At 39.9% G+C, this 27,045-nt stretch overlaps 1 long non-coding RNA gene across 1 annotated transcript in view; it reads right to left on the reverse strand.

Moving 5' to 3' along the window:
• Positions 1 to 6,952, reverse strand: part of LOC140224086 (uncharacterized) — a 14,058-nt gene extending 7,106 nt beyond the window's left edge. The window contains exon 1 of the long non-coding RNA XR_011899336.1: positions 6,626 to 6,952. This is a non-coding gene — a long non-coding RNA (uncharacterized lncRNA). The remainder of the gene's footprint in view (positions 1 to 6,625) is intronic.
• Positions 6,953 to 27,045: the final 20,093 nt, after the last annotated feature.

Here is a 27,045-nt window from a genome sequence, read left to right on the forward strand (position 1 = left end):
TAAGCAAAACGGCGACCGGTTTTGGCCGTCTCGAAAGGTACTGTAGGTACATAGAGAAAAAAAAGGAGGTGTTAGCATTTCGGGCATCTTGGAATTTTTTGATGACTTGATGACGTAGGTGGGTACAGTGTGAAGGAGACGTCCCTGTACCCAGCTGTACCCACCTACGTCATCAAGTCATCAAAATATTCCAAGATGCCCGAAATGCAAACACCTCCTTTTTTTCTCTATGCTGTAGGTATCACCGTTGCCTACGAGAAAGGAGAGGCCGTAACTAGTCAGTTCTGTGACGTCAAGCTAGAGCGTCCAGCCCACATACAAACTAGAGGCTTCAAAGAGACTCATCGATGCCTTTCCTGGCCCTCTCATTGGCCAGCGGTTTAAGTCGGGGCAATCGATGAGTCTCTTTGAAGCCTCTAGTTTGTATGTGGGCTGGACCAATGCTGGACGCTTAGCAACGAGCTAGTAGATATTTACCGAAAACAACAAGCATCTCCGGGTCATCAGTGCATCGATGAGTGAGGCAGTCGCTGCGTGGACCAATCAGAGTGGCTCTCGATCGGCCGAAGTTGCGCGAGCGGCCCGTTTGAATCTGAGTGGAGTAACGATTTTCGGTATTACGCATTCATTTCCTCGATATTTAGACAATGTCACAAATGAACTAGTTAGTTTTCTAAAGTGAAATTTCATCTTCTTTCTAAACGGTTCTTATGAAATTTTGCGTCAGATCAACCCTGAAAGAGATATCGGCGAGAAATCATCGCAAGGCAAGCGTTCTCCCATAAGAACGCGTGTTAAACCGCGGCCGAGTTTCATCTACAAGTGTGACGTCACAGAATCGTAGTTACGGCCTCTCCATTCTCGTATGCAACGGTATCACCCCAAGTGTTCAAAATTCGAGAATGCCTTATGAGGCATTTTTGGCCGTTTTTTCCGCACCTCTTTAGCAGTCTACTAAACATTGATGATCTGTGCATGAAAATATTGATAATCCAAGGCTGTAGGATATAGACAATGAATGTACCATTATTAGTCTATGCAGAACCAATAGGTTCACCAAGAGTTAAAATTAGGAATGATTTACATCATATGGTGCGGCATTCGTTCCCCTGGGGAACTTGACCACCCATCAAGGGAGGACTGAAAGGGCTCAAGGGTTTTTCTCTCTTGGATGGAGACTGGATGTTGAAGCGTATGCAACGGTTGAAGGTGGGAAGCGGCGCAACCCAATCAATGCGGACATCCATCATATATCTGATCCGTGACAGTGCCTAGAGTACCTCTATAGACAGAGTATGGCCATTTCTGTTCCAGTTTTTCATTGGTCGCGAGCGAATAGGCTGACATGATGCTCTTAGGGCCGTAAATAAACCATAGAGTACAATAGAGTCGCAAAGTACTGGATCGTCGATGAAGTCACTTTTGGAGGCTGTTTTGTCCAGTTCTCCGGAGACTCATAGAGAAAAAAAAGGAGGTGTTTGCATTTCGGGCATCTTGGAATTTTTCATAGAGTATCTATAGGTTTGATGACGTCATTGGGTACAGCGACGTTTTTATCCTGTCGATTTTCTTGGAAATGGTGTAATTTAAGGGAAAAAGTCATTTTATAACAAGTGCTTGAAATTATATAAAGGGTTGATTTAAGTAAAAAAATCGGACATTGTGGTCCGTTTTTGCAGCGTCAACATAACCCTCAACGAGCGTCTTGTTTACATTGATGACGTAGGTGGGTACAAATTTTCAAGATGCAAACACCTCCTTTTATTTCTCTATGCCGGAGACTAGTGTGCGGCGACTAGCGATGACGCATGCGCGACTCGCGCTCCTCACTCCCGACTCGGCTCCGTTCGTCGGCTAGGTCCACATAGAGTACCTATATTGAGAGAGTATGGCCACTGGGTCCCATGGAGAGGCTTAGGACCCAAAAATGGCGATGCTTTGATTTGGTTTTTGATGATGGGAGGGGGGTCATTGCCAACTTTTGACGGTTATCACCAATCGCACTTGCTGCCAACCTTACTACATCTGAGATAATTTTTCTCAAAAATTGCACACGATTAGCCTTAAAAATATGTAAAAAAGTCGCAATAGTGCATTTGGGTAAAGTTCTCGTTACGATAAGCAAAGACAACTACATTTTGAATCATTTTGCATTACATTAACTTTATAGCGTCCGCCATTTTTGGGTCCTGAGGGCTCCTTTCCAACGAACTACACCTCTAGAATGGCCGCGAGATAGCAAACCTGCGTAACGCGCAAGGGCCGGTTTTTGAAGGCAGGAGGGGGGTGGGAGCCCAAGTATAGCTAACCTCAATCTCCATTTCTGCTGCGTCTCACCCATAAGGATTACATGTGAAAATTTCAACCTATGTAAACTTTAATTTTTTTTGAGGTTTGCTTTCCAAGTTCCTATTTTTTGAGTTAAGAAAACCTTTGGAGGTGCGATTATTATGCAATCTTTTCATTGCTATCACTTTATTCAACAATATTCGGCAAAATGTGGGCAGCGTCTGACATGGGTTTAGATGGCAGCCTGCTATGTGAGCCCAAGTAAACCTAACCTATATCAACTTCAAAACGTTCCGAGTCTCTAACACTGGTCGGCCATTCTAGAGGTGTAGTTCGTTGCTCCTTTCAGCCTAAGATGGCTGAGCCAATCAGAGGTGGTAACTCCAGTGCAAGGCGGATAAAGAATGGTGGTCGCATCTCGTACCCTCTTGACGTCACGATTGTAAACAAACCAAACTGCGGATATAGGGGGTTTGAGGTTACAGACTTACGCTGCACTCTGAAGCTGCAAGGTATTGTCAAAGACATAAAGACGGAGGGCTAAAAGCAAAAAATGAAGCTTCTTTTCAACCACCTCCACTATGGGCCTGTTGCAAACTTTTGCTAGAGCAAAAATAAGAGTTATTTCCTATAGATAATGCCTAAAAAATCACGATGAGCGCATCGGCAAAGTCTGAAATGCACTCATAACTTCACAATCTGCGTAAGAAATTTGCGTTTTTTTAAGCTTCCCGCTTCAAAAACGATACTACGGCACAGGTGAACATTTTGTTAGAGGAGTCGCTCCATCGTCGGCGATATTCATCATGGCCGACACTTGCGCGCAGTTCTGCGCGTAATTCGAGGAGAGTTCAAGGTCAATCAATGCGGGCGTGGAAAACATGAACGTTAAAACACGCCGATTGTTATCTGGTCTAATCCAGTTCAGGTATTATCTCGTCCCATCACACGTGTTTTGGCGGATTGGCGTCGGCCATGATGAGTATTGCCGACGATGGAACGACTCCTCTTACAAAATGTTCACCTGTGCCGTAGTATCGCTTTTGAAGCGGGAAGCTCAAAAAACCGCAAATTTCTTACGCAGACTGTGAAGTTATGAGTGCATTTCAGACTTTGCCGATGCGCTCATCGTGATTTTTGAGGCATTATCTATAAGAAACAACTCTTATTTTTGCTCTAGCAAAAGTTTGCAACAGGCCCATTGGCTAGAGGATTGGCGGCGAAATCGGGACAAGTTTGAATTCAAATGTAGGGCGGGAACTGAATAAAATAATTGCGGAAACAAAGTATTCTAGGTTGATTTTTGCCCAAATTCACTTACCCACTCATATTTCTTTAACTTTAGGTTAGCTTTGGTCCGTCGTCGACCGATTAATTTCATTTGGGAGTAACGGTCATCTAGAACTGTAACGACCTGTTTGAACCTGCAGAACCACCATGAGCAGAAGAAAAACTAACTTTATCTGAGATTACTGCCTATTACCAAGCAAGAGTAGGTGTAATACAATAGGACGCAGTCCCAACTTTCTTAATATATTCGTTTTAGGCATTTAAAATACGTTTCGAAGAAGAAATATGGAAAAATTAAGAGGACAAGTTCAAATCAAATTTCCGTTTGCCGCCATGGATTCCCGCGCTCATTTACACACTCACACAAGCACCCAGCGCCAAACCAGGCTTCACTTTTTCCCCGTGCTTTTAGATACGAGCACTCCGTCTTTATGTCTTTGGGTATTGTAGTCACTTCTCATTGTTAGTATTTCTGGCGTTGATTGCCCGAATTTAAAGTGAAATTACTGCGGTGTATTTTATTTTGCTATTTTTATCAGTGAATAATTTAAAAACCGTGTCCAAAGGAATTCGTGAGAGGGTTTTTTTTTTTTTTTTTTTTTTTGTTTTTTTTAATATTTCTTATTTTCTCCATGGGTACCTGATTATCAATATAATTTTTCGGGGGATCCCCCTAACCCCCTCGTCTGGGGGGAGCCCTCCCTTCGTTTTACGCAAATCTCCGTCCCCCTTTCCGTTTTTCCAATTTTCACACTAACTTGTCTCCCTTTCCGAAAGTACAAATTTCTCCTGGAGGCATCAAAGAGAAGAATGATTGGACGTTTTTTCCAAATTTCTAAGGAAAAACTACCGCATTACAGCTCTCAAAAATCCAAAATATAGTAAGTCCAAAATGATAGGTCCAGTTTCGTCAGAAAGTTTTACATGTGCGTGAAGGAACGAGCCCATTGGGTACATTTCTTTAAACAATAATTTCAGCCAGAAATATTAAACATAAGAATGATTGTGACTTCCTTGCAAATTCTTAGTAAAAATTAACGCAGAATACGATCTCTCATAATTCCGTTTGGAAATTGTATGAGCCGCGCGCCGCGGCATCGGGTACACTTCGGGTACATTCCAAATCACGCGGTAAAAGCCCGTACCCTCTGCACGTTAGAGTCCCTTTATACTGAGAGTCAAGACAACACCCCTCATGGAGTCACAAATGGGAATAAAGATTACAGAAATTGAACGTTTTTCGTAATCTTTGATCGGCTCATTCTTAAATTCCTTTCTCCGTTCCTTCTTTCATTCCGTTTGTTCCTTGTCGAACCCGAAATTCCTCGGTCCATTACAGATTATAATCTTTGCAATTGGTGAAAATGTAATCTTTATTCCCGTTTGTGTCACTGTGAAGGCCTAAAATCCGGTTAACCAGTAGCTACGTTTATGCGAGGCTCGAAACCGGGGTTTCACGAAACCCGAGTTTGTAATGCAAGTTTCCTCCGTCGGGTTTATGCGGGCGCTGTAACCCGACTTTCGCGGGAAATCAAACTTTCCGATTTTGGCGCTGTTTATGCGCATATTTTCGATTGAACTTGAATTTCATCATAGAATAATAACTAGCTGACGCTATAAGAAGGGCCACGGCAACCTTTTCAATAGAACAGCGTTTTCAATAACCTTGAACGATCTCAGTTAACCATGTCATTGTTGTTCGTTATGAATCTCAGTTAACCATCCTCGGCGCAGCTCGTATTCTCTCGGCTCATTGTCAGGCCTTGTCTCCACGGCGCAACTGTTGAAGGAAGTTAGCGCAACTGTTGCGTGTTTGTTCCGCGTTTGTTGCACCAACCGAGGTTCCCTGTCTCGACACACGGCTAAGTGTTCCCGGAACATTTAAGCGGGAATATTTGAACGACTCAATTACTTTTGAGGTTAATCAGTATCAACTTTTGTAAACAAAGCACTTGTAGAATTGATTGTCCATGTCGAGTTTTCTTATATTGTCATAATGAGTGATGCTCGGTTGAGTGCGGCATATTTTGCCTTTTTGACGAGTGCTGCAGCTGCATCCCTTTATTTTTTAAAGTGTAAAAGGGTGCCACCAAGGTGGTGGGTAAGACCATGGGCAGATTCCCGTCGAGGTACACTGGCCATGGCTCACAACGAGATGCGAAATGAGGATGTAGAAAGCTTCACCCGAGCTTCTAATGATCTTACAATAGGTAGATATAAGCATTGAAAGTGTAGGAGTGCTAATCCAGTAAAGCACCGCACCTTCACTCCATGGTGTCGTAAAGACTGTATGTCTGCCATTATTGCAGTGAAACAAATAACTAATCGGGAATACTTATGGGAATCGCTCCTTCAAAATATGATCAAAATAAGCGGATATTGATAGGTCAACAATGTATCGCTGAAGCAGAAGCGTCTAAATCCTCTTGAGGCAACGGACGATGACAATCTTAAAAAACTGATGACGCTTCACAAATTTTAAATTTCCACATTCCCAGAGATACGCGCTGAAATCCTGTTTCTCACCCCTCTTTCCGACTGCTCTCCGAGTCCATGAGCAAGACAGGAAGAAAATAGGCAAGCTACCTACTACTGTTTGCCTACCTATGTGTTTTTTTTTCTGAAACTTGATTTTCAAAGGTGACTCATGTAAAGAGCAACTGACAAACAAGATTTCAGAACCTGCCATTGCATTTCACTAACCTAAGACACAAACCCAACCTTACCATTGATATTCTTTCGCTTACCCTGTATATAATTCTCCCATTGAGATTCAATATGAACTCAATTCAAAGATGCTTTTGAATTTAATTATTCGGGTAGATTGGAATAAAGAGCTTTCGGTCTACCTGTAAAGTGCATTTACTAACATTCACTGCTGTCACAAGATATTTTTGCACAGGCAGAGCCACTTTCCACAGTTGATGGATCTCTAACGCCAAGGCTCAATTATAACAAGTGATTAAACGACCAAAAATTGTTACACGCCTCAATAAAAACCGTATTCTTATCTCAAATTGCAAATCTTGGATAACAGAGCACTCACCAAAAAATCTCCTTCCTTCTACCTCAGTATGAGAAGAGTGACGATACTTTGGAGCAATAACTTTGAACTAGTTTCAATAAATGATGGCCTCAGAATTTGAGTCATCATTTACAAGAGATTGGATCAAAGAAATAAGTCAGCAGGTCACGGTTGTGGCTGGTCTCACACTTCCAGTAGGACAACCAGGAAATAGATACATGGATAACACACAAATTCTAGAGTCCCTTTATACCCAGAGTAACGACAACTCGATTATCAGCTGACTGGCAGCCGACCTTGGCTGGCCATGGAGGCCGAAACTAGTGCACTCAAACGAACGATATTGGGGGATAAGGTATGGAACGCCGTTAGTGTCAAAACTATGGAACGCCGTTTGTACGAAAACCTATTTTCAGGGGGGAGAAGTGATTTCTCTTGGGGAGGAGCAATTTTCGTCGGGAGAGAAACACTATTTCAGGGGTGGAGAAACTTTTTTTGGCGTGGAGAAACTTTTTTAGGGGTGGAAACACTTTTTCTAAGAGTGGAGAAGGAATTTCAGCGAAGCGTGGAAATTCTGTGCTCCACTCTCCCGATAAAAGTCTTTCCGTCCCTGATCGTGAATATATCGAATATCTGGAGGAGAAGTGAAAAAAATAAAAAATCCTTCCCTCCGCCGTGCGTTCGATATCGCGACTGCTCGGTGCGGAGAAGGATCTTGCTGCGCCGCAACTGCTTTCGATATATCGATTGAGCGCGGTGGAGAAACACTTCTACGCGTCGATCCACTTTTTTCGCGTCGATCCACTTTTTCGCGGCGAGGAGCCGACCGCGACTGCTCGGCGCACTATGGTCCACAGACTGGATTTAACGGAACTTAATTCGAAGATGCAATGCTATGGAACGCCGTTTGTACGAAAACCTATTTTCAGGGGGGAGAAGTGATTTCTCTTGGGGAGGAGCAATTTTCGTCGGGAGAGAAACACTATTTCAGGGGTGGAGAAACTTTTTTTGGCGTGGAGAAACTTTTTTAGGGGTGGAAACACTTTTTCTAAGAGTGGAGAAGGAATTTCAGCGAAGCGTGGAAATTCTGTGCTCCACTCTCCCGATAAAAGTCTTTCCGTCCCTGATCGTGAATATATCGAATATCTGGAGGAGAAGTGAAAAAAATAAAAAATCCTTCCCTCCGCCGTGCGTTCGATATCGCGACTGCTCGGTGCGGAGAAGGATCTTGCTGCGCCGCAACTGCTTTCGATATATCGATTGAGCGCGTCGATCCACTTTTTCGCGGCGAGGAGCCGACCGCGACTGCTCGGCGCACTATGGTCCACAGACTGGATTTAACGGAACTTAATTCGAAGATGCAATGCACCGTTTTAAAAGTTGATGGAACTAATCATTTTTGGGTCGCGGATTTCATTGTACATCTTAGTTTAACAAAATATTAACACCCTGACCGAGAAACTTGACTTTAAATGTGATTTCTGACCCTTTTAAGAGTAAAGGTCTAAGAATAGCGAGGCTTTGTCAGAGACAAGTAGAGATCAAACTCGGGTTCGATGGCTCTAAAGACATCAGAGCAGACCTAAAGAGGATCTCGGAAAATGTCTAATACTCCCCAGAACAGGAAAATCGTCGCAACAGTACTGAAAAAGCTGGTTCCCCGAGGAAAATCGACTTTGCCGGGAATAAGGTGTGATAATGAAAATCAAAGGTCAGCAAGTCAAAATACATAAGAATCGATGTATCACACATCGAAAACATTTTTACAATATATTTAAACAGACTTTGGGTTCGGAAAAGGTTTTACACAAAAGGCTTGGAAAAATTAGCATTATTGGAGTACTGGAGAGTGTTAAAAAACCGAGGTCATATTCGGATTTAGCAGCTTAAAATACATAAGAACAACTCTACCGTGGGTCCAGGAAAATGTACCAAAATGAATTGAATGCATCACAAAAAGGCGTCAAATTTGCTCATTTTCCCGGGAAAAAGTCGCTTTTTCGGAAAAGTGAAAGATGAAAGGAAAGAACGAAGGTCATTTTTGTACTCAGCGGCTCAAAACACATCAGAATAGTATAATTTCGTACTTACATGAGAAAAATTCTACCTACATGCTGGGGGGGTCAACAGTCGCAAAAACGCCAAAAATGCCCATTTTCTGGAAAATTGAAGGGCGATGCACAAAAACGGAGGTCATATTCGAATTCAGCGCCTAAAAATACATTCAAATCAAGTGATCACGACCGGGAGACTTTTTTTTTAAAAAGAATTGTCTATACATGTTCTTTATTGTCGGGATAGGAGAAAAAAACTTGAGTCTTAAAAGCGTCAGAAATCACATTTAAAGTCAAGTTTCTCGGTCAGGGTGTTAATATTTTGTTAAACTAAGATGTACAATGAAATCCGCGACCCAAAAATGATTAGTTCCATCAACTTTTAAAACGGTGCATTGCATCTTCGAATTAAGTTCCGTTAAATCCAGTCTGTGGACCATAGTGCGCCGAGCAGTCGCGGTCGGCTCCTCGCCGCGAAAAAGTGGATCGACGCGAAAAAAGTGGATCGACGCGTAGAAGTGTTTCTCCACCGCGCTCAATCGATATATCGAAAGCAGTTGCGGCGCAGCAAGATCCTTCTCCGCACCGAGCAGTCGCGATATCGAACGCACGGCGGAGGGAAGGATTTTTTATTTTTTTCACTTCTCCTCCAGATATTCGATATATTCACGATCAGGGACGGAAAGACTTTTATCGGGAGAGTGGAGCACAGAATTTCCACGCTTCGCTGAAATTCCTTCTCCACTCTTAGAAAAAGTGTTTCCACCCCTAAAAAAGTTTCTCCACGCCAAAAAAAGTTTCTCCACCCCTGAAATAGTGTTTCTCTCCCGACGAAAATTGCTCCTCCCCAAGAGAAATCACTTCTCCCCCCTGAAAATAGGTTTTCGTACAAACGGCGTTCCATAGCAATGCACCGTTTTAAAAGTTGATGGAACTAATCATTTTTGGGTCGCGGATTTCATTGTACATCTTAGTTTAACAAAATATTAACACCCTGACCGAGAAACTTGACTTTAAATGTGATTTCTGACGCTTTTAAGACTCAAGTTTTTTTCTCCTATCCCGACAATAAAGAACATGTATAGACAATTCTTTTTAAAAAAAAAGTCTCCCGGTCGTGATCACTTGATTTGAATGTATTTTTAGGCGCTGAATTCGAATATGACCTCCGTTTTTGTGCATCGCCCTTCAATTTTCCAGAAAATGGGCATTTTTGGCGTTTTTGCGACTGTTGACCCCCCCAGCATGTAGGTAGAATTTTTCTCATGTAAGTACGAAATTATACTATTCTGATGTGTTTTGAGCCGCTGAGTACAAAAATGACCTTCGTTCTTTCCTTTCATCTTTCACTTTTCCGAAAAAGCGACTTTTTCCCGGGAAAATGAGCAAATTTGACGCCTTTTTGTGATGCATTCAATTCATTTTGGTACATTTTCCTGGACCCACGGTAGAGTTGTTCTTATGTATTTTAAGCTGCTAAATCCGAATATGACCTCGGTTTTTTAACACTCTCCAGTACTCCAATAATGCTAATTTTTCCAAGCCTTTTGTGTAAAACCTTTTCCGAACCCAAAGTCTGTTTAAATATATTGTAAAAATGTTTTCGATGTGTGATACATCGATTCTTATGTATTTTGACTTGCTGACCTTTGATTTTCATTATCACACCTTATTCCCGGCAAAGTCGATTTTCCTCGGGGAACCAGCTTTTTCAGTACTGTTGCGACGATTTTCCTGTTCTGGGGAGTATTAGACATTTTCCGAGATCCTCTTTAGGTCTGCTCTGATGTCTTTAGAGCCATCGAACCCGAGTTTGATCTCTACTTGTCTCTGACAAAGCCTCGCTATTCTTAGACCTTTACTCTTAAAAGGGTCAGAAATCACATTTAAAGTCAAGTTTCTCGGTCAGGGTGTTAATATTTTGTTAAACTAAGATGTACAATGAAATCCGCGACCCAAAAATGATTAGTTCCATCAACTTTTAAAACGGTGCATTGCATCTTCGAATTAAGTTCCGTTAAATCCAGTCTGTGGACCATAGTGCGCCGAGCAGTCGCGGTCGGCTCCTCGCCGCGAAAAAGTGGATCGACGCGCTCAATCGATATATCGAAAGCAGTTGCGGCGCAGCAAGATCCTTCTCCGCACCGAGCAGTCGCGATATCGAACGCACGGCGGAGGGAAGGATTTTTTATTTTTTTCACTTCTCCTCCAGATATTCGATATATTCACGATCAGGGACGGAAAGACTTTTATCGGGAGAGTGGAGCACAGAATTTCCACGCTTCGCTGAAATTCCTTCTCCACTCTTAGAAAAAGTGTTTCCACCCCTAAAAAAGTTTCTCCACGCCAAAAAAAGTTTCTCCACCCCTGAAATAGTGTTTCTCTCCCGACGAAAATTGCTCCTCCCCAAGAGAAATCACTTCTCCCCCCTGAAAATAGGTTTTCGTACAAACGGCGTTCCATACAAAACCCTTTTCTTGCGCGCGCGGAATTTTTTCTGGCGCGCGGAAAGAAAAAATCCGTTTTCGATGAAAATCTCTGAATTTCCGGATTCCGCGCCGGTTTTCGATATATTTGCGCCGTTTGTGTCAAAACTATTTTTTCCGGCGCGGCGCTCCAAATCTGTTCCGCGCGCGGAAGTTTCGATATATCGATTCCTGCTCGCCGTTTGTGTCAAAACTATTTTTTCCGGCGCGGCGCTCCAAATCTGTTCCGCGCGCAGAATTCTCGATATATCGATTCCTGCTCGCCGACTGTTTTTTCCGGCGCTGCACCAGAAAATAATTCCGCGCGCCACTTTTTCGATATATCGATTTTTCTGCGCGCGGAGAATATTATCTCTCTTTTGAACGATTTCCATTATCGATCCTCTGCGTGCCCCTGCCGTATGTGGGTCGCGGTCGTGTAAACAAACGCAGATTGATAACACAAATGATCCAAACAACTCGAAATCTCTTAATTTTAATTAATTTAAATCCATTTTCGACTTCAACCAAGCATTTGGCAATAATATTCATCGTATTTTACAACCTGGAGCCACGGCCTATCGGCTCATTTTAAGGTGCATTCTGAAAATCAGTTTTACAAGTCCAATGTCCAAACCCAGACTTTCTTCTTTTACTTTTTTTTAACCATTCTCTTTTCACTTTCGCCTCAAATCAAATGTTTTGCAGTTTTTTTATCTTAAGTAAGTGGTCCTGAATTCATTCAAGAGTTAGAAGTTCACGATTTATTTAGTATTATAGCCTTTTGACCTCTTAAGCTTTATCGATATGATCTCATGTAGTTCGAGGTTTCTTTGGCCCAAACCAAGTGATTACTTACACATCTGATGTGAGTCTTATGGCTCTTCAAATTCGCAGTGTAGAATTAAATCAGAGACTACAGTTACTTAATCCAGTTCTGCTCTCTTGTTCAATGTTTGTCATAAGTGTTTGTTCGTGTCTGTTCTTTATAAGTGACCACTGTAGTGCGTATACACAGTTATGCTATCGGTACAGGTATTATTTCTTGTTTTCTACAGTCAGGACTTTCTCTTAAGCGCAATAATTTACCAAAGAAATTCACCTAGTTGCGTAAATAATTTGGTGTATAGATATTCTGTTAATGTCTCCTTGCGGTGATGCAAAGTTTCTGAGATCTGTCATAAGTGGATTTTGCATTTAGACGGTCACTCTTGCCTGATAAAATTACTGCTCTAGCAGCTTCAAATTTATACTTTGATCTCTGATTCATCACTAAATGACACTCGTGCGGTGTCATTTATCTTTAATCAGTTCAAAGCTATTTCGACAATGAATCATCAAAGGTCCGATCGAAGAAGGAATTTTCTGGTGAGTGCTGCGGCTGAACCGACATCACAACTCTACTATCGAAAGCATCAACCAAGACATGATCATTCGTCTGGAAGTGGAAATATTTTGCAACTCATCAGCAGGCCGATTATTGAAGGCTTAGAGCAACCCGACAAGACAACAAATTCCGATATATTACATGGAGAAGATAGGGCTATGTCTTTTCATATCGGGCTGACATAGTTTCAATAATCAGGTAGCTGGTAGTTTAACAGGTAAGATTTGTAAAGTCACTTAGGTATCACAAGTTACATTCGTATCTCTTGTGGAACAGTGTTTGTAGGTATGCTTACCTTTGTGGAGATTAATTGATAACAAAACGAGCATATCGATGTCATAGCCTAACTAGAAAACCATGTACGTAGATTTACAAAGTTTCAGACTTTCTGTTTCTCTTCGATTATAAAATCATGCAACGAAATGTTACAAATGTCATCCCCAGATAACCTTAACCATGTTCCTGACTTATTCTTATGGGAGGATGTAATTCTATGTCTTTTCAAAATCCTTCCATCCGTCTGTACCTGAGAAATTCAGTAAATCAGCCGACTTTCGGACTTTTAACCAGAATCGTCGGCATCTTTACAATTGAAATGATTCTTAGGTGTTTTTGAACAAAGGCATTTTATTAAAATTTTTGTTGGACAGGTTTGATTCACCCTGAATTCTTAAATAGAGAGAAAAAAAATATTTTCTTCACTCTAGAAAGACATGAAACTGACCAAGCTGTAGGTAAGTAAGCAGTTTTTGATTACTTCATTCCATGAAATGTGATGAGCCTTGTTGCTGCAGGAAACACAACATACTAGCAGGAATCCTCAAATAAATTTTCTATCTTGTACAATATCTGTTGATACTTAAGTATTTGATGATACCTACGAAGTACAAAATTTCTGAAAAGACACTGGGAATACCAGCAGAGTTATCTCAAAATTTTCTCTCAGGAACAAAACTAAAAATTGTGGAAGTTTCCTAAGAATGCTCTGAAGACAAATTTACGTATTATTAATAGATGAAGTGTAGCCTGCTACATATCATGTCGTATTCCTCTTCAAATATACATGCAGGTGAGTAGATTTTGAAATTTTGAGCGCACAATTTGCTTAAGAAAGAAGCGAGCACTACCATGATTTCCACTTACCATTACCACTTCCTCATAAATTTTTATAAGTTGATGCTTTTGAAAGTTGAGTTGTGATGTCGGTTCAGCCGCAGCACTCACCAGAAAATTCCTTCTTCGATCGGACCTTTGATGATTCATTGTCGAAATAGCTTTGAACTGATTAAAGATAAATGACACCGCACGAGTGTCATTTAGTGATGAATCAGAGATCAAAGTATAAATTTGAAGCTGCTAGAGCAGTAATTTTATCAGGCAAGAGTGACCGTCTAAATGCAAAATCCACTTATGACAGATCTCAGAAACTTTGCATCACCGCAAGGAGACATTAACAGAATATCTATACACCAAATTATTTACGCAACTAGGTGAATTTCTTTGGTAAATTATTGCGCTTAAGAGAAAGTCCTGACTGTAGAAAACAAGAAATAATACCTGTACCGATAGCATAACTGTGTATACGCACTACAGTGGTCACTTATAAAGAACAGACACGAACAAACACTTATGACAAACATTGAACAAGAGAGCAGAACTGGATTAAGTAACTGTAGTCTCTGATTTAATTCTACACTGCGAATTTGAAGAGCCATAAGACTCACATCAGATGTGTAAGTAATCACTTGGTTTGGGCCAAAGAAACCTCGAACTACATGAGATCATATCGATAAAGCTTAAGAGGTCAAAAGGCTATAATACTAAATAAATCGTGAACTTCTAACTCTTGAATGAATTCAGGACCACTTACTTAAGATAAAAAAACTGCAAAACATTTGATTTGAGGCGAAAGTGAAAAGAGAATGGTTAAAAAAAAGTAAAAGAAGAAAGTCTGGGTTTGGACATTGGACTTGTAAAACTGATTTTCAGAATGCACCTTAAAATGAGCCGATAGGCCGTGGCTCCAGGTTGTAAAATACGATGAATATTATTGCCAAATGCTTGGTTGAAGTCGAAAATGGATTTAAATTAATTAAAATTAAGAGATTTCGAGTTGTTTGGATCATTTGTGTTATCAATCTGCGTTTGTTTACACGACCGCGACCCACATACGGCAGGGGCACGCAGAGGATCGATAATGGAAATCGTTCAAAAGAGAGATAATATTCTCCGCGCGCAGAAAAATCGATATATCGAAAAAGTGGCGCGCGGAATTATTTTCTGGTGCAGCGCCGGAAAAAACAGTCGGCGAGCAGGAATCGATATATCGAGAATTCTGCGCGCGGAACAGATTTGGAGCGCCGCGCCGGAAAAAATAGTTTTGACACAAACGGCGAGCAGGAATCGATATATCGAAACTTCCGCGCGCGGAACAGATTTGGAGCGCCGCGCCGGAAAAAATAGTTTTGACACAAACGGCGCAAATATATCGAAAACCGGCGCGGAATCCGGAAATTCAGAGATTTTCATCGAAAACGGATTTTTTCTTTCCGCGCGCCAGAAAAAATTCCGCGCGCGCAAGAAAAGGGTTTTGACACTAACGGCGTTCCATAGATAAGGATCAGGAATCCTGCGATGTCTGTCACACAGAAACAACAACATCAACAAATTGATCAATTAAAAAGAAAATGAGATTTATAGATTTCTCCGCCCAGGGGACGCCACCGTCGATGTCCGTTTTTCGTCAAATTTCTGCAGTCAAAGCTGAATTTTGAAGAATCTGAGCTTTTATTTCAAAATCGGAAAATGTCACTCTGTAGATTAGAGTATTGCGAATATTTTGAGCCTTTGATCATCAAAATGCAAGGTGTTGTGGTTGAGAAAGTACTGTTTCCCCACAAGAAATCTCGGCCCTCGGCCGACGATCCTCTCAGTTGACGGTAAATTTAAAGAATTAGAACACTTAATTTCAAAATCCAAGGATGTCAGTCTGAAGATCAGACTCTCCTCTTTCATTCAAGCCCAAAAACATGCAATTCTATCGCGAATCGACGGAGAAAGTACTGTATCCGACCGGCCGGACAACAAGCTTTTTCATTCGGTCGGTCATTTAAAATTAATTGCCCGCCGCAGCAACAAACAACAGGTTTGTTGACATTTTAGGTTATATGTCCGTTCTTCATCATAGGCAAAAACTCACAAGCTCGCGCGGTGAATTTCAAGTTTATTGCAATCATTTTGATCGTGTCGTATGATCTAAAAGAAGGAATAAGTGTGCTAGTATTCTGTGTTTAGTGTGATAATTTTTATTTCGCCTTCAATTTATCTTCTGGCGAATCGTTCAGTGCCGTACCAAAATTGGTTCTTGCTGGGTTGCGGAGCTCTCTTTCATCAAGGTCCCACATTTTACCTTAACACTGGTTACTGGTGTCTATACCTTGCCGGACACACCAATCATATTTGCCGTATCTCACTCCAGGTAATTCATTTACAGTACCTACTTGACACAGAAAGATAATTCGCATCGTACAAATCCACTCAAACACATCATCACTGTTCATTACCAGTTTGTATTGTTGAATACGCATCAATAAATTGCACATAGTACAGCTACAGTGCTGTCATACTATAAAAATAGTTAGTAGAGATCAGTAATATCAAGATCCTCCCCGCCATCCAGATCCAGTGATGGAGTATCTGTCAAAAATGGCTATAGTGCATAGAGCAAATACGGAGGTGGTCGCATCTTGAGGATTATTTACCCTGTAATGAAGGTCGGCACAATATGGCTCGAAATTACAGCAAAATTCGAAATTTGATTCGCAGACCATAATAACCGTACTGTTTTGCTTAGATCAACTCAAAATATAATTTCAAGCACTTAATCAGAGACTTTAAATGACTTTTTTCCGTCAACCACATTTTAAGATAATCCAAGAGAATCAGTGATAACAATTGTCCGTATCAACCTACATCATCATAAAAATTCAAGATACCTGAAATGCGACCGCCTCTTTTTTTCTCCATGGATATAGTGTATCTAAGTGATTGATGAAATGGGTAGAATTTAACAGAAACACACCAACTTGCCTCAAGTTTGCACCAAGAGAAGGTAGTTTGAAATTTTCTCTTCCACAAGGCTCAATGCTTAGGAGTAAGTCAAAGTACTAATTTTGTGATCAAAATATTTTCCTTCGACTTTGAATTTTTGAGAGAAAAAAAATTCATGTCAGCTCTCCCCCGCAGAGCTGTGGGAGGACAAGGTACCGTGGCAGGTAGACGTTAGTGAGTGTCAGAAAGCACTGTGACAGTGCCTCTCATGTATATCTGTATGTGTATCTGTCTGTTAACTTCACAACTGCTAGTAATGAAATTTGTTCGAAAAGTATCCTGTATTGTCCCCTCCGTGAGAATCATGCAACTATGGACGTTACATTGCTGGAGAAAGTTATGAAGAAATACGATAGGCAGGCTGCAGACTCTCTGGCACTGCACTTATTGTCTCTGACGAATTTTTTTTTTTTTTTTTTTTTTTTTTTTTTTTTACCAATTTCAAACAGCCTATCGGCTAATCCCACGTTTATTACCCCAACCCCAGGTGACCATTGCCTGAGACCATCCAACTCAGATCACCCGGCCAGGAATCGAACCCGGGACCTCTTGGTCATAGGGCCAGTGCTACAACCACTACACCACAGGAGGCCGACAATGATTAGGAATAATGGTGGGCTTGTATAAATTTGTCGTTGTTGGAATTTAAGGTCACAGTAATTAAGTAATCTGTCTAACTACTTAATCTCCATTTCAAGAAAAGTGCACAATTTCGTTAAAGTAACAGTAATTATGGAACTGTAGGTGAGGGGATTCAAGTGTTCAAGTTTCAGTGACAAGTCCTCTCATTACCGAAGGAAATCCTCATAGTCAAAACAATGGCATAGTCGCTTTGACTTTTGTGGTTTAAACATAAATTTGAAAAATTTTGAGGAGCAAAATCTCAATTTGGTCCTAGACGTTCGATAATACATGCCTCAAGCCCTTCAATATAAATTCTACACTAACTTCATTGTTTCATTATTTTTCATACGCTCAAACACTTTTATTATATTCAAAAAGTTTTACGACAATCGAAGGTTAAAGAAACATTTACCCCGTGTTTTAAAGATAGAGCACCTGAGCTAGATTCTTGATGTAGGAGTGGTACGCTTTTCCTACCCCAGCCACTTTTAAGCTGTCCTCTACCAGGTATTAGAAAGAACAAATGAATTCTGTTTGTCAGGAAAGAAAGAGCTGAGTGACAATGGAGATGTTGCATGTGTGAGGAATTTGCGATTTGACTGTTGATTCTTATGTGAAAGTTCGCAAAAAACTTGATGGGGCCACTCGTTTTCTCTGAAATCAACTCCCAAGCTCAAACAAAGATCTGAAGGTGAGGCCAAAATGGAGGGAATATCCCACGCTGTCCTGAGAGTCCACCTCTACATCAAGACAAACTCTCCATGCAAAGATAGGGAGCAAATACATCGACAGGGTTGCCGTGATTTCAGTTTAAGAGTCCCCAAATAAGGTGGCAGCCCTGTCAATAATGTATTTGCTCCGTATCTTTGCATGGAGAGTTTGTCTTGATGTAGAGGCGGGCTCTCAAGATAACGTGATATATCCCCTCCATTTTGGCCTCAACTTGAGAGCTTTTTTTGAGCTTGGGAGTTGACTTCAGAGAAAACCAGTGGCATCATTGTGTTTCTCGTGAACTTTTACATAAGAATCAATCTTCAAATCGCAAATCCCTTACACATGCAACACCTCTATTGCAGCCTTTGCTTCTAATTTGATTATTTGCAGCATCCAAATCTTGGCCCATTTCTTAAATATGCTTATGCCATCTATTCCCACCAATGATGTCTTGAAGATCTGGCTCAATGTGTGCAAGCAAAAGGTCTTTCATGTGGCAAGATTCTAGCACTAAATAAGCATTTTTCCTCTTTTTTTTTTGTAGATGGAATGCTCCTGAACACCTCTAAAACGAAAGGCTACGGCTTGCAGTACCTTCTCTCTAAATCTGACAGTGTGATGATAGATGATTTTGCCGCTTCTTTTGTAAAGCAGTCATATGCACCTTCTCAAAGTCTCCATCATTGCGAAACAAAAGTGTATCATTGGATTCGTGCGACAAGCTCTAACTAAATGCCTGTAAGTTCCATAATACTTAGAATCCTTTATACAAAAATCATGGTGAATGGTGATGCCATCTCGAGACTCCAGTGGGCCTGATAAGACCTCTCTTTTTCCATCTATATGGAGGAGAAATTAATAAGTAAAATTAGAGAAATGACCGAAGGAAATGATGAGCATTTTCTGGATTAAAAGAAAAGCAACTTTTATTAGAACTAAACTTATTCGAGGTCATTGCGGGGACTTAGTGAGACCTCAATAGTTCAAAGCAGTGATTCGAACTGATCAACTTATGTCATGGAATTTCTTGTGCGAGTCAGGATTTTTTTGACTGCAAAAGATCATTTGAACATACTCATTGCCAAGTGCATTGGCAACATTTAAAAAAAATGTACTCTTCAACACGCTTAGGTTGAATTTTTAAGTCATGTTTATTGATCTTGAGATTTCTGGTGATCTCTAGAAAAAGTAATAACATCAAAATTGAGATCTAAACTGATCCTGAAATTCCCTCTTACAGACGTATTAATGAGTAAAAAACAAGTATTAAAGTTTGTTATTCTTGGTATCTCCTAGAAAGTTTGCTCTGATTTAATTGAATTACACAATACTATCTGCAGCAATGTTAATTTATTTCTTATATCCTGAGTCATCAGAGATGTTTGTAAGAATGAGCAAAGGGTGGACAATTGGTTAATAATACGTTAAGAGATTTGTAAAAATCTACTCTAGGAGATTATCTCTGTACTCACTGTGCTTCTCTTTCACCCCTCCAGCCTCCAATAATTGATGAGAGGGGCCATATTTGCTGTTTGCACGGGTAAAAATCTATCCTCATGGTTTCTCTGAACCAAATTATTTTGATTACTTATGAATAGACTTGTAAAATCAGCAATACTGACTCCAGTAAATCGTAGGACTTCTAATGTCCACTTCTTTAGATTAATCACTGTCTCTTACTTTCAACCAAGAAAAAAATCGATGGAAATAAGTCGTATACTTAGAATCCAATCATTTATCATAGGAAAATACTGCTGCAATATTATTGTGCTTTCCTTGCTGCAGCATGTTGATAAAAAATCAATCAGTAATGGAAAAAGAGAAGGTACGCTACTGCAATTCTGGCATCTAAATCCAAAGTTTTTCCGGCTACCTAGTCAAATGTAGAGTGGAAATCTTAAGAGCCCTGTAGCATTTTTCCTACCTCGAATTTTCAACTGGCTTGCAGTTCCTGACTACTTCATCCTTCCATGCTATCACTTGTAAGATTATTTGAAAAATTCCTGAGAGCAAGAAAATTGCACATTTTCACGTGGAATTTTTAATGCGATTTTTAAACACTGTTTATTGTACATAGACGAAAGAAACACCTAAGAGCCAAGTGAAACTTCTCCTCCGTACAGATGGTATGAACTTAACCAATTAAGTTTGCATAGGTAACTTTGCTGTCATTACACTGTGCCTAAAAGCTTTACAAAATGAAAAAAACCAGCCAAAATTCAGATACATACCTACTTTCAACAGATTTTCTATATTGGCAGTCATTACATGACGGACAATGAAAGACACCAGAGTCAAGTGAAATTTGCTCCTCCATACTGATCGTAAAAATCGTACTAGGAATCTGACAAGAAACCGAATTAAATTAAGATGCACCATGTGCACAGAACTTGCATGCCACATAGTTTCTTTAATTCTTTTGATTTAATTTTTTTCACTTAGTTATGTTTAGCATTGCACATCAAATTAGAGGGTTCTCAGTAAGCTCCTCAGAAGCTCAGAACAGGCGAACTACAGATTTCTTTCAGGTTTCTAGTAGGATATTTGGGAGTTAACCTAAGCCAGGAAAAAAATCCCTTCAATCTACCTACCGACAAGGTGTTTGCTGAATTAGCATGACCCCGATGTCATTGGAGGAGAGCGTCTAAAACATCACAAGAGACTCATATTCTGCCTAAGAATCACATTAAACATCGATGAATTCAATTATAAATTACGTCTACATTATTTTTCATTGCACTTAAATAGTGACTAAATTTTTTCTGTTAAAACAGAAGAAATGATACTGACCTACCTTTGAATCGTCATATTTTTTTTTTATCTTCGTTAGTGGGAGATAAATTTCTTCGGAGGTGGATAAATCCATATTCACGGAGGTAGAAAAAGTTTCAGCTTGGTCACTGGAGTTGGAAGGTTTATAGCAACATTGCTACTAAAAACTGGTAAATTAGCACAGCTTTTGCACACAACGTAACATTTATTGTGCACACAAGTAAAGGAAAGTCTTTTGGTTGGCCAAGATGCAATACTAATATCACAGTTAGGACAGGACTCTGCGATATTATTGTGTTCGCAGCATAAAAGCTGGCCGGGTGACTTAGAGGCCATCACAAACGAAAAATCACTTGACACTTATCCATCTTCATATTTTAAACTATTATTTCTGTTGAGTGTACCGAGCGACCCAGACCAGACCACCTGCACTATTCTTTTTTTCAGTTATTTTACTTAGGTAGGAGGGAATCGGGGACAGTAGATATGAGAAGGGAATCGATCCCAAGGAATCCGAATTTCATGGTCCAGAAGCCCCCTTGGCTCCTCTTGGGAGACACAAAGGAGGTCCTCATTTCAAAAGTCGAGGTCTTTGTCTAAATTTTGAAATTATTGAATCGCCGCATTGTTATTGAAAGTATCAATATTATCAAAAGTATTGAAATTATCAATAATTTCAATATTGAAAAATATGTTTTCCATGTAAACAACCCCGAGTAATCCGAATTTGACAGTCCTCTGGCTCCCCGGGGCTTTGCAGTCTGGTACAAGGGAGTCCTTAACTTGTAAATTCAAAAAGATTGAGATATCCCTCCCCCCTAAACCCCATCAGCAAAGCCACGGTAGGGGTACATAGGATCTAAAAAATTTTATTCCGGTCCATTACCGAGGAAAGCATCTCTTTTCTCAAACCTCTACAACAACTAAGCGACCTAACATTTTGAAGAAAGCAGCTCTGTCCCCCAACTTCAGAGGTTCGTCCTTCATGCAAGGTAGGGGTTGGACTTTTCGGTGGCAATTTTGATCACCATTTTCCATAGTTCCTGATTTCGATAGAATAATTTCAAAATTTTCTTGAAAGCTCTAATTTTTAGGTTTCCAAATGACAATATTCTGGAATTGTTGTAGTCGATTCCCCTCTCATTCCTACAGTCCAGGACTTCATCCGATACTAGGTAAGAGCCTGTTGCGGGTGTTCTAAGTCACTCTACGTTTTGACCCCTTTATTGAAAAATATGCACCTCGATTGCAAGATGTAAAAATCTCCAATTCTTCATTTTTTTTTACCTATTCATTTTTTAAGAAAACGAACTACAGTATCTTCTTGCAATTTTTTGTGAATTTTTCTGGGAACCTAGGAGGAGGAAATTTGTGTTAAATTTCAAAGAAAATTGTTTCCTGGTTTTCTTTCATATAATAAACCGTTGACGGAGACTTTTAACTGTATCAGTGCAAAGCAGTTGGAGTTACGTGTTTTTTGACTGTGTATGTTGGTACCTGTATTCTTTAGCAGATTTTGTATCAAGTCGTTTTGTCTTTTTGTCCATAGGTTATATTTGAAAGAAAGTCTGGAAAGGTACTCCTCTGCGCCAAAAGGAGCCTTCTTCATTTGGATATTATTTACCCTGCTTATAGAAATAAACCAAGAGATTGTCGATCAATAAAAATAAATTAGTGAATAAATCATTGAAATGAAACGAATCCACTTCTAAAAGTCCCTTTTTTTGAGCCGTAATAAAATTGTTTTTTACTCATCAGCCAGCAAGACTGCATTTTGTATCCATCTCCATCCCTTAAAACTGGAAGTAGGTATCCTTTTCCTTCTAAGGTATAGAATTATATCAGTAATAGTAGTGCTAAGTTTATATTTAATAATATAAATAAAATTATTTTCCTCTACTTTAATTGAGTTGTATGTACCTATAATCGTTTCAAAGTTTAACTTATTTTTTTTACGTGGTTTGGTCTTCCTAATTTACTCTTCACTCGAGCTGATTTTGCAATGCAAGCACAGATGTCAGAGAAAAGAGGCTCCGAGTTTGGTGAAAGTAATACTAGCTATTTGTAAGTTCTTAGACTCAGAAATAAAAGAATGATCGTTTCTCAATTTGAGAGAGTTTGTTTTTTTCCCCCCTCCCTTAAAATAGCCTGTGCCATGGTAATGGCAACCCATCTCTTATGGACTTTGACACTTTAGCTCAAAGACTTAGAGGGCAAGTGGAAAAAGAGTAGTTTTTGTTATTTCAAGAAATGTATGTTTAAAGTTTCAAAATCACGCAGAGCTCTATTGAGGAAAGAAAGTTCAAACTTTGCTCGTTCAAACAAAGATGATAAAAAATTTGATTTTACTTAGTAGTGAATTTTTCGTATGATATATTTTAAGACTAGTTGTATGTGAAATCATTAATATCTCAATTTTTTCAAGAACTGCACTTATCCCACTTTTCTTCCAAGCCTCTCTACTGAAGTACCTAATTTATACTCACTTGTCTAAGTTCATATCAAAATTTTGGAGAAAATCATTCCTCCCTTGCCAGGTTCTGCATAATTTTGGCTTTCAGCAGCTGAACTCCTGTCCCTCCAAATAAAAGGGAAAGAATTCTTGTGCTAGTATCCAGTCCTACACCCGTCATAAAAAATTTAGAGGTCTCAGCATCAGTAACAGGACAAGTGAACTAATTTCTCGTCTAGTGGGCCTTGATTTTTTCCCTCTTTTTCCTAAATTCCAAAAACTGTTCAAGGCGTCATTTGAAAGGAACTTTGCAATAGGTCTTATCTACTTCTCTTATGAGCTTCATCATGGTGCATGTATTATATCAGTGACTACAGATCAAAAATGTGTAACTTTATTGGCTTGTTACTAAATTTGCGATCATGCATGTTTTATGGCTTTGGAAAAAAAATATAATCAATGTATTTCCTTGAAATCCTCTTCGAATATTTTGACTGAGTGAATAAAATTTACTAAAACTTCATTAAGAGGTGTTAATTTGTATTAATTTTTAAAGAAAGATACTTGAAACATGAGCAGGAATTTGCAACATCTCAATCTGAGGAACGGATTTTTTTACTTTAGCCATCAATATGGATATGTCGCAGGCAAATAGTCAAATCAGGTATTTCATCAAATGCCCAAGCAGATAGTCAAATTTTGATGTTTTACCAAGACTCGTGAGTTTTTGACGAGGAATCATCTAGTTTTAATTAATTTGAAAATTGAAAGTAATAATGCATCAAAACTACCAACTTATCTTGTATTTTGCGCTCCGAATGCTCCTCATATATTTTAACTTTCAGAATTTTAAAAAGTCTGTATTATGTGACATGCTGAAAATCCCGAGATGAGAGCTCGTTTAAAGGACTAGATTTAATTTATTTACAATTGTTTGATACTAATTTTTACAAAATCTCCTTATCTACTTGAGAGAATAATTATTTTGTGTAAAATTAGCAAAATAATCGGAATTTCAATCGAAATAAGATTATTTGACTATTTGCCTAGGCATTTAACAAAATGCCTGATTTAGTCAAATGCGACAAGTCCTGCGACAGATACGTATCCTCATGCTGTTACCACCAACAACTTCTAAAGCATGAACTGGAATGCCTCTCTTGCTTTTTCTGCTGGCTTTTAGAAAGCAGCGAGCAATGCGAGCATGGATGGAACCAGGAATTTCTTTTTTGAGGGAGGGCGAGGAGGCAAACTGACCATCCTTCTACGTCCTATCCTTGTTTATAAAATTTAAATAAATCCGTGTGACTATCTACAGGAAAAGGCACATTGATCCAAGAAAAAACTTTCCAATAGGTAGTTGCAAAAGATTGCTCTACCTATCCTATTGGAAAAGTTTTTTCTTGGAACAAGCGTACCGTGCCCCCCCCCCCCCCCCCCGTTATTTCCCACATGGGCGGAACTACTTTTGGAGGGTCAGAAGGACACCTCGTCAAGGGAGGTCTATGTGACAATATAAAAATCATTCCTTCAAGGGGTATGTTGGGTTTTCCCCTGTTCCAAAGAGGGGGTCAGGGCCTCCCGCAGGAAAATGTCGAGAACTTGGGTCGTCTCAGGAACAATTTTTTGCTGTTCTACCAACAAGTATAGAAATCGAATTAAAATTACAAAGGGAGGTGAAAAATATCCCGCAGACTTATTTAGAAAAATCTCATATTTTTCGGGAGGGACTGAGTAGATTCTTGGATTGGGGGGGGGGGGGGGCGCCGCTAACCCCCCTCCCCCCTAAATTAGTTCCGCCCATAGTCTCCCATCCTCTTCTCTTCTTTTTCCTAATTGCTGCGTGTCGTGCCTCATCTATCATTACCTACACTGGATTATAACTTATTATTTCATCATGATCTCTGCTTCTCTTCGCATTCGTTTTTCCTAGGCATCACGGGCAGTGAGAAACCTCCTAGAAACGAACATGGCGGTAAGTTAGCGAGCATAAAACCGATTACTATAAAATATGTGAAGAAGGGCGCGCGGAGACTATGACGAAATATCTCGCGGCCGCACGAATTTGAAACAGAAGTAAATTCTGATTCGCAACCGACCCGACCGAGTAGCCAGCCGACCGGGCCCTTGCACGGGGCGGCCTTGCGGCCGACGAGGAGAAGGGGAGGAGAAATGCGTGCGACCGTTCCGTTCAAGCCGCGCTGATTGTGAGTGACATGAGTGACGAACGAACGAGTAGCAAAGGTCGACATCGGCAATGGTCGATTCGTGGCGAACGGTCAGAGGTCGATTCGCGAACGATCATACGTCGATGCCCGAACGCACCGAACCAATCGAACCTAGTTCACCATTGTGCATTTTATTTTACTTTTCATTTTATCGTTTGTTGCAAATGGAGCATTATGTACAGGCATAGGCTGCTTATCTTTGCCGTGGACGACACTAAAGACCTCTAAGTTTAAGTAGCTCTCTTAGCAGAACGAGAGCCATAATGGATCAGGAAATTCCATCAATGGTTGTAAATTAAACTAAATTTATGCTTTGTTTCTGACCCTTAAAATAGATACCTAAGTAAACAGGTCTCGATTTTTAATTTGACCTCGACTTATGAGCAATAAAAGCCTAGCGTATTAATGTCTTCCTTTTCTTCATCAGAGAAAGGCTATGTCCAATAATAGACTTAATTGAAAATGAACTTTGGAGAAACGTTCTCCTCTTAATTTCGCACCATGATTTGAAGAGAAAGGTCTTCAGGATTTTTCCATTCTGATACTTGGAGGGAATTTAAGTTTTTTTAATATCTTTTCTAATAAGACCCAGCTGGGGCGCTAAGTGGCTTTTTTTATTTATTTTTATCTTTTAATGTGATTAGACATACACATCAATGGTGAACCTAGAAAAATTTCCATTGTGCAAGGAATATGGATTGATAGCATCTCAGAATCGGTGCATTACATGCAATTTTTCTTCATGTACTGATCCGTTATGCTTCAAAATAGTAAAAAATTTAAGAGCATCTGAAATGATGCAACTGCAGATAGGATTGTGGTTAAGTGATGTCACCTTCATTATGCATCCCCTTAAAATGGAAGGATTTATAAAATGAACTTCAAATTTCTTCAATGAAAGTGAAAAACTCTTATGAAGTTGCGTGTAAAAATCAATGTCTCATTTCTGTGTTTTCAGAAACAAGGCGCGGTGAATATGCCTAATTTTTTTTTTAATTTCATGGAAAATAAACTTGATTTTTCTCGTCTTTGAAAGTATCATGTCCTACCGCGATGTGCAAAAAGAATGCTCGATAGGTACCTATGTCATAACTTTTTCCATGTTTGAATTAAAATGTTCCGATTAGGACTAGTGTGAGAAGTTCCAGTTGTACTTCTTTGAGGCTGGGCCTCAGCCGGCTTTTTCACTTTTGCAGTCAAGTATACTTAGTGTTTCATCCTCTTATCTTTTTGTGTTCGTGTTTTCAGCACCCTGTCTCTCTTTAGTAGGGAGCCGAGGCACCCTTCTATGACTCAGTCTTGTCACGTTACAGTATGAGGAACTGCGCAAAAGCAGATTGAAGCAAAGGAAACTGTGTCGGTAGTAAATTCTAGGTATCCTACATGAATGTATTTATTTCCAAGTAACTCCTGTGGGTAACAAAACGTTGGCTTCCACATCAAGAATAAAATTGTCAAAGTAGAGGCTTGAAAGCAACTTACAATGAGGTAGATGTAAAGACCTGTGATATTAAAGCGTATTAAAGGTGATAAGGAACTTTACCATCGAAGAAATCTTCAGTCATGGCGACTATGACCATGGAGCAGAGACGTTTCCCTCGCTGTATAAGAAAATCTGCCATTAAAGTTTTTCAA

This window comes from Bemisia tabaci, chromosome 2 (genome assembly GCF_918797505.1).
Source record: "Bemisia tabaci chromosome 2, PGI_BMITA_v3".
NCBI lineage: Eukaryota > Metazoa > Arthropoda > Insecta > Hemiptera > Aleyrodidae > Bemisia > Bemisia tabaci.